This window comes from Perognathus longimembris, chromosome 23 (genome assembly GCF_023159225.1).
Source record: "Perognathus longimembris pacificus isolate PPM17 chromosome 23, ASM2315922v1, whole genome shotgun sequence".
Taxonomy (NCBI): Eukaryota; Metazoa; Chordata; class Mammalia; order Rodentia; family Heteromyidae; genus Perognathus; species Perognathus longimembris.
In genome coordinates this window covers 24,377,078-24,386,195 of record NC_063183.1, presented here as the reverse complement: position 1 = coordinate 24,386,195, position 9,118 = coordinate 24,377,078, and the positions used below count along the sequence as shown (strand labels likewise).

Here is a 9,118-nt window from a genome sequence, read left to right as displayed (position 1 = left end):
AGAATCTCTGTTCCTTTAATGAGGACATAGAAAGTGAATGTGTTTCTAGATGCAAATCTTTGCTCCATCCCAAGATGATGGCTATTGTTTTCAACCTCTCACCCCTCCTAGTACCTTGGCTTGAACGCAGGGCCTGCTGCTCATTTGGCTTTCTTGCTCACAGTTGGTATTCTACCACTTGAGACATATTGCCACACTGGTCAACTAGAGTTTCGTGGACTTTTCTGTCCAGGCTGTCTTCAAACCATAATCTTTTAATCACAGCCTCCTGAGTAGCTAGGATTACAGGCATGGGTCACTGGCATCTGGTTTATTTAAACATTCTTTGATCTTTAGATGACTGCTAGTTCCTTGAAGATAGTTCTAAGCTTAAAGCTTATTTATTTATTTATTTATTGCCGCAAGAGCAGTTCTCAATATTTGCTGAAGATAAAATCAGCTGTCATGGGTTCCCATTGTAGATAAGCACTTGAAGATGGTTAACTTTATGTAACATATTGCACATACCTGCCGGTATTGCCAGGAAAACTGGAGAACAGTCTTGGAAAGAAATATGGAGGCCCAGCAACCAGAGTAACAAGGGATTCATGACCCAGAACCAGAGGCAGGGCCATATTCTACAGCTTACTGAGAAGTCTCTCCTTGGTGCATAGATACATACTGATTGTTCACTGATGGGTGATTACCATGATGACATTTCAACTTAGTTGTAAAATGGTGGTGTATTTAGCAAGTTGTATTTTATAGCAGACTTATAATATACAAAATGAAACATGTCATGGGATTATGCTCAATTAAAGTATGTGCCTGTGTGTCTCTCTACATATACAAAAGCTCAGAGCACGCACAACAAATTTTAATGGCATTGAAATTTGGAAAGAGCAGGGAAAAATGGGCTTTCATTTGAAAAAATTTTAAATGCTTTTGTACGGTTTTTAAATTTAGTTTTGTCAGTTTACAAAGAGCAGTCAATTTGAAAGAATCTATAATATAGTGAGGAAGTACGGATTTTTATTGTTCTCCATTGAAATTAAGTAAACAGTTGGATTTATTTTTAATATCTATTTTCAACACCTACATTCTATTATTTCTTATAAAAACGTCAGCAATTTGAAGGGCTTTATAAGTGATCTCCAATATAACCTTTCTATTGGACCACTGTATTATATTAGGCTCTTACATCTCAGCAATGAACAATTTGAACTAATTTCAGACACGTAGTTGGTTTCAGATTCCTTGAGCCATGTCATATTTTCAGCCAGTGTTCATCAGTGAGGTCTTAATACTCTTGACATGTCTTCCTTAATAGGTCACACTGCTTATTTCTTCTTGGTCTAAAATAAATAGATTGTGAGTATTTAAGAGTCTTTGTTTACTAGCCCGACAAAAAATATTTACAGAATCTTCCAGTCTTCAGTGATTATTGAATGACAAAAGGTTAGGTTCCAACACCACATATATATATATGTATATATGTGTATATATATGTATACACACACACACACACACACATATATATGGAACACTGAGATAGGCTCAAAAGCTAAATTGTAAAAAAAAGTTATATTGTGTGAAGAACATTTAAAAAAAGTCTTTGTTTAGCCTGAAGGAGTAGTTTACATAAAGGAAATTTTTATGACCTCTATTTTATTTCTGAGATAGTTAGTCTTAGCAGCTACGTATGAAAACCATGGAATCATTTGAGCCATGTTAACATTTGTCTGTGGATTCTATTACTGAGTTTGGAATGCTGACTTAAAATTTCAGTATTCATCATTTGGATTGAACTAAACATGGTTTCAACTGTTGACAGTCCCTATATTAGCAAGTAAAGGATGGAAAAACATCTCATCGTGAAACATGTCATCCTCCATGAGTTTTATCCAATTGTGCTTGCCCAACAACTATAATAATAAAGCTAGTGCATTTACTTACATAAATAGTGCACAGTTTGTTGAAGCTTAATATTTACTCTTCTCATATTTTTTCAATGAAGACAAGGCTCTAAAAGATAACCACATGGATAGATAATGGCGCTAAAGTGTTTTTCTTTTCAATTTAATTAGGTTTACTTCTGAATGCAATAAAACCACAGTCTTACCCATGTTATCGCTGTTAGTATATAAAAATTTAAAAGCTAATCATTTACTGTAAAATATTTGAAAAATCTCAATTCTAATTCTATCCGCTGTTTGCAGAATGCTACTTAGTAGTAATAATATTGAGCCACTTATGTGACACTTGATAAGCTTGCATTTGAAAATTGGTATAATATATTGAGCTCTGGAATTGCTATTTTCTATCTAATGGAACTTTAATACAAGGGCTGCACCAGAATTATTGCTTGCAATCAAATTGATCATTTCAATCCTAAAGCTTCTTGCCTCGTCCTTTTCTTTTATGATCTTTGAATAAAAGGAGATTTTAATTACAATGTAGGCAAACTGATCTTTTTTTTTTGGCCAGTCCTAGGCTGTGAACTCAGGGCCTGAGCACCGTCCCTGGCTTCTTTTTTTTGCTCAAGGCTAGCACTCTGCCACTTGAGCCACAGCGCTACTTCTGGCCATTTTCTGTATATGTGGTGCTGAGGAATCGAACCCAGGGCCTCATGTATACGAGGCAAGCACTCTTACCACTAGGCCCTGATCAATCCCAGCCCCTGATCAATCTTTTTATCATGACTTTTTTTTTTAAGGCAATTTTATTTAGTGTAGGATGTTTGAGCATCATAAAGAAGGTATGACAGAGCATATGGCTGTTCAACTCATAGCAGCCAGGAAGCAAAACAGGAGACTGCCTACACTGGGCTGGCCTTTTCCTTTCTTCCCTTTTGTTCTATCCAGATCCCTAGCCTATGGGATGGTGCTGCCCGTTTTGAGGGTAGTTTTTCCCCCTTAGATAATCCTCTCTGGAAATACTCTCACAGATACACTGAGAGGCTTGCTTATTATTCTGAGTGCTTCTAAACCCAATCAAGTTGATAATGAAAATTATCTATCACAAGTCCATCCCTTACCAACTGGACACCCAAATACCTACCTTCCTTCCTTCCTTCCCCCCCAGGCCCCACCCCCACCCCCCGTTGGTCATGGAGCTTGAACTCTGGGCCTGGGTGCTGTCCCCGAGCTCTTCAGCTCAAGGCTTGTGCTCTACCACTTGAGCCACAGTGCCACTTCCAGTTTTCTGGTGGTTAATTGGAGATAAGAGTCTTGTGGACTTTTCTGCCCAGGCTGACTTTGAACCATGATCCTCAGATCTCAGCCTCCTGAGTAATTGGGATTACAGGCATGAGCTACTTGCACCCGGCTTCAAACACATTTCTTTAAACCATAACATTCCCAGGCCCCCAAATGCTCATAATGCCAAATGCATTTAGCCCATTTCCAAGAGTTCCCAGAGTCTTAACAGTTCCAACTCTGTTCAAAAGTCCAAATTTAAAGGCCCTTTTGGACTTAAGGTAACTCTGAGCTACCAGATCCTGTAAAATCCAAAAGGAGTTAGGTACTCTCAAGATACAATGTACCAAGAGTAAACATTCTCATATCAAAATGGAGAGCAGAATAGCATAGTGAGGAAGAATTGGAACTGATTAAGACTAAAACCCGGTATGGTATACATTAAATCATGTAAGAAAATGTCCAGCATCTGGGTATGTGGTTCTGTGATGGGAGCCCCGAGTTCAAACCCCATGACTGACAAAAAAAAAAATCTAAAAATGAAAATTAAAGTGTATGTCATTAGCTGTCCTACCCAATAATTACTAATCTTTTTTTTTTTTTTTTTTTCCAGTCCTGGGACTTGGACTCAGGGCCTGAGCACTGTCCCTGGCTTCTTTCTGCTTAAAGCTAGCACTCTACCACTAGAGCCACAGCACCACTTCTGGCTTGTTTATATATGTGGTGCTGAGGAATCATGTAGATGAGGCAAGCATTCTACCACTAGGCCATATTCCCAGCCCCCTAATCTATTTTTGTAAGCAAGTATTTGACATATAAAAATACTCTCTTATTTTGTGCTGATAGTATTTGAGTGGTGATTGTTACAGCTAAAAACATCTTCTAGTTAGCTTTAAGTTACATATTGCTTTACAGATGCTCTTTTACTTCTGAAGTTGGATACTAATTTTGATAGTTTTGATCAGCTTCCTATTTGTTTTTGAATCTGTATGACAACATTCACATTTTTTCTTTGCATTTCTTGTCAAAAGCATTTGCAAAGAACAGGAGCCGTGAGCAAATAATCAAACAGCAGAAAGTATCAACAAATTTATTTGGTAGTATCTCTGCATAATGTAACATTTGGGTCTTTTAGCAAGGTTAACAGCACTACACAGATTCATAAGTCAAAACTGCCAAATTAAGGATTTCTTTTGCTTCCATCATTGACAAGATTTGTATAAAGTACACTGTGCATAGAAACCTATTAATATTTATTAACTTTACCAGAGTGACTCACCATTAGCAGCAGATAAGGGCATGAACATGTACTTAACACAGCAATAGCTACAAGAAAGACAGAATGATTAGACTGTGACTCTCTCTCTCCCCCATATGTTTTTGTTTTGGTTCCTGGCAATGTTGACCTTACCCCTAAAACTCCTCGTGTCAGCATTCCCTACTCTTGCTTTTGGGCTTGAATTCAATGGATTCTTTCAAATAGTAATGGTTATTTTATTACTAAGCTATAATCTTGCACAACAACAACAACCCCCCCCCCACCCCTTTCAATAATTCCTTGACTAATGGTCTTAAGATCTGGAAAATATATAAATCTATCAAAAAAGGCTGGAAGATATACATTTATTGGAACTAGGGAAGGGAAGGGGAACATCAAAAAGGAGAGACAAAGGGTAAAAGGTGAACCAATGCAACAGCAGTACTTACAAGACAATATGCTATAAACCAACTGAAAACCTGAAGGGGAGGGAACTGGGGAGGGGGGATAGTGGGAGAAAAATGAGGAGGAGGTAACAAGTTTGATAAGAAATGTACTCACTGTCTTACCTATGAAACTGTAACCTCTGTACACCACTTTGATAGTAAATAAATTTAAAGAAAGGCTGGAAGGAATTCCAACACATAAACACTATAGGCTCTCTTTTTAACCTAGTTAGAAGTTTTAACAATTATTGTGATGGCCATGCTGTTGACTTGATTAAGCTTTGTTGCTTAAAGACCTCTCCCTTTAATGGTTGGAGATGAGAAGTTATTGCTTCTTTTAACCCTGCAAATATCTGAATTTCTACATTTTCTCTACCAACTCTCATTCGAGTAATTTCTCTCTTAAAAATATCTTGTCTAATGCAGCTAATATAGTAATCAAACCATGATATTAGCATTAAGCTATCCAAAGTCTCCCAGCAGAAATACAGACTCATTAGACACATTGTCTTCCAAGTGTTCCTAATATTACAGGCCATAGTTTATGATTCTTTCACTACAAAAGAATGTGGGCTCCATTATCTATCAACTAAGCTAATGTAATAGTTTAATTCAGGTTTGGCTTTTTGTTTTTTAATACCAGTACTCTACTTTCAAGATTAATGCCTGTATTTGTCAAGATAAGTTAGATTACACTGTAAAAACAAAAACCTAAGCACAATAGGTTACAGCAAAAAAAATGCTTATTTCTCCCTCATATGCGTATTTGAATAGGCAGAGATTCTGTTCCTAGGAGAGAAGCCAGTCTGATGGGAGCAGTCATCATCTTTTTGAATATTTTTATTATCTTTAAGTATTTATACCAAGGAGTTGCCATTTACCAGAGCAGTTTATGAATGCAGTGCATCTTGATCAATGGCACCCCTTTCAAGATTCTGAGCAGTCATCATTTTAAATGGGACTAGTCACATGTAGCAGGAGAGTTTTGAAGACTTACATCAAGAAGAAAGTGCTCTTTACCAGAAGTCTGTCACCTACAACTCACTAGCTGGGAACTAGTCACATGGTCACACAACAGAAATATTTAGTAAGTAACATGATTTTTAAAAAAAGAAAAAGGGAAATTGTCTTTTAAGGGTTAAAAAAATTACGTAGATAAATCAATCCTCAATTCTTATGAGTTTATGCTGGGATAAGCAGCTTTCTGCAAGTTTTATCTTACAAATAAATGTATTCTTTTGGCATTTTCTACAAATATTATATTACTTTAACAAAATAAGATTTTTTTTAATTTAAAAATTGAATACTCTGTAGTTTAATAATAAATTGTACCTGTAAAATTCTCATACAAATAATACAAATTATTAACTAATATTTTCCCAATTTATATAGTAAAAATAAAAGAATGACTGTAAGAGTATGACATGTCTATAAAAATATATAGTACAGATAGGTAAACTTCTGTTTATAGGGCCAGGCTGTAAATATTTTAGGCTTGTGGGCTTTACTATGTATGGACAAATACACAACACACAATGTATAAACAATACTACAGATAATATGTAAACAAATGATGTACTATATTAATACAATTTTTCCTATAAAAATAAGATGGCCGTGTGTGGTTCAGTCATAGTTTACTAGCCTCTAAAATATAGCAATTAGGGGCTGGGGATATAGCCTAGTGGCAAGAGTGCCTGCCTCGGATACACGAGGCCCTAGGTTCGATTCCCCAGCACCACATATACAGAAAACGGCCAGAAGCGGCGCTGTGGCTCAAGTGGCAGAGTGCTAGCCTTGAGCGGGAAGAAGCCAGGGACAGTGCTCAGGCCCTGAGTCCAAGGCCCAGGACTGGCCAAAAAAAAAAATAATAAAAATAAATAAATAAAATAAAATATAGCAATTAATATAGCAATTTTTAGGCTGGGCGCTGGTGGCTTATGCTTGTAATCCTAGCTATTCAGGAAGCTGAAATCTGAGGAAGGCAGCTCAAAGACAGCCTGGGAAGGAAAGTCTGTGAGACTCTTACCTCCAATTAACTACCAGAAAACCAGAAGTGCAGCTATGGCTCAACGTGATAGAGTGTAGCCTTGAGCAAAAAGAGCTCAGGGACAGTGCTCAGGCTGAGTTCAAGCCTCATGACTGACAAAAAATAAAATAAAATGTTTAGGCATCAATAAAAGCTTAAGAGATTTTAAAAGTTTAAAACAAATCCTTCACAAAGGACATGGCTTACTTAATATTGAGTAGAAAATATTTTCTAAAGTGGAGTGGGTAACTAATTAAGTAAAATTTTCTGTTTTTGGAATCGCTCTGTTTCCAATATTTAGCTCTGTGCTAAGCATGTGGAATTCTTCTTAGTTTATTTGTTTTGTTTTTGTTGCCAGTCCTGGGGCATGGACTCAGGGCCTGAGCACTGTCCCTGGCTTTTTTTTTTTTTTTTTTTTTTTTTGCTGAATAGGTCTAGCACTCTACCACTTGAGCCACAGCGCCACTTCCAGCTTTTTTCTACATATGTGGTGCTGAGGAATCCAACCCAGGGCTTCATATATACAAGGCGAGCACTTTACCACTAGGCCATATTCCCAGCCCCCAAATTTTCTGTTTTTGGAAAATCCAAATAACCCCAGATATCTGGATTTTTTTTCAGAAACTAAAATCCCAAGGAATTTATGTGATCAGCAATCACAATCCATTAATATCTACAGCTATGGCTCATTTATAGCTTTGTCCAATAATGTTTGTAATAATGACATACTATGTCATCAATAACAATCAACTTATGGGCTGGGAATATGGCCTAGTGGTAAAGTGCTCGCCTCGTATACACGAAGCCCTGGGTTCGATTCCTCAGCACCACATAAAAAAAAAAAATCTGGAAGTGGCGCTGTGGCTCAAGTGGCAGAGTGCTAGCCTTGAGCAAAAAGAAGCCAGGGACAGTGCTCAGGCCCTGAGTTCAAGACCCAGGACTGGCAACAAAAACAAACAAAAATCAACTTATGTTTAGTCATTCTTTCAAAGAACAAAAGTGATTTAAAAAGTACTTTTAACAATGAGAAGTTAGCTTTTATTAATTGTAAAAGTAATTCCATCCAGGAGATCTTATCCCCTGCTTTTGTTTTTTTGCTATATGTGTGTAAGGACACACAAAAATTATATATCTTTTGATTTGAAATTTTTAGGCTGAGAGTTAAAATATTATCCTAACTTTCAGAAATCTACCCAACTATTCATGTTAACTACATTATCCACAGATATTTCTGTTTAATAAAAAATAATGATGGTTTCTTTTTAAAGCTTGGGATAGGCAAATTATTTAATTTCTTAGTTGAGTAAAAATGAACTAGAGACATAATAATAACCTAATAAGAATGAAACATGTAATGCTTTTTTTTTTGTCAGTCATGGGGCTTGTTCTGTCTCTGAGCTTTTTTGCTCAAAGTTGGCATTCTACCACTTCGTCCCAGCGCTACTTTCGGTTTTCTGGTGGTTAACTGGAGATAATAGTCTCATGAACTTTCCTGCCCAGGCTGGCTTTGAACTGCAATCATTAGGTCTCAGCCTCTAGAGTAGCTGGGATTACAGGTGTGAACCATGGGCACCAGGCTAAACATTGTAATATTTTCTGTGACTATATGCTCAAAAAGTCCTATTTCCTTAAAGTCAAGAAAATGAATGGTCTTGGGTTTAACAATGTTGTTGATGGAACAAAAATAATCATGTCAACTGTGAAGACAAATAATGACTTAACAAAAGCCTACAAATAATGTTCAATTTCCAACAACCACTAAAAAATAACGTTAAGTCATGGGCTGTCTTTCTAAATACAAAAAGATTCACTAACCTTTTTGAGATAAAAGTCCTCAATTCCTATTAACAAGAGATCACTAAGCTCTTTCTTAAGGTTAAGAAGTCTTTGATTTCATATGCATGTAGTCACTATAGAATAATAAACAAAACTACAGTCAGTCATCAGTGGGAGAGCAATTTGCAAAAAAAAAAAAAAGGCTAATTTTTAAAAGTGAATTCTGAATTGCTAGGAATGGGAGGTATGGAAGAAAATCACTTTAGATCAATCAGGGTTCCAATCACTGCTCTGTAACCTCAGGCAAACTACCTGCTACCTGAATTCTCCATCTTTTAATTTATAGTCAAAATAAAGTTGATTCATATCCTTTCCTTTTTTTTTTTGGCCAGTCCAGGGCTTTGGACTCAGGGCCTGAGCACTGACTGTCCTG

At 36.7% G+C, this 9,118-nt stretch overlaps 1 long non-coding RNA gene across 1 annotated transcript; it reads right to left on the bottom strand.

Moving 5' to 3' along the window:
• Window positions 1-858: 858 nt before the first annotated feature.
• Window positions 859-9,059, bottom strand: LOC125341156. The gene is made up of 3 exons (XR_007208893.1): window positions 8,725-9,059; window positions 1,936-2,004; window positions 859-1,334 (listed from the first exon to the last, which is right to left on the bottom strand). It is a non-coding gene; the product is annotated as an uncharacterized LOC125341156 (long non-coding RNA).
• Between the last annotated feature and the right edge of the window lie 59 nt (window positions 9,060-9,118).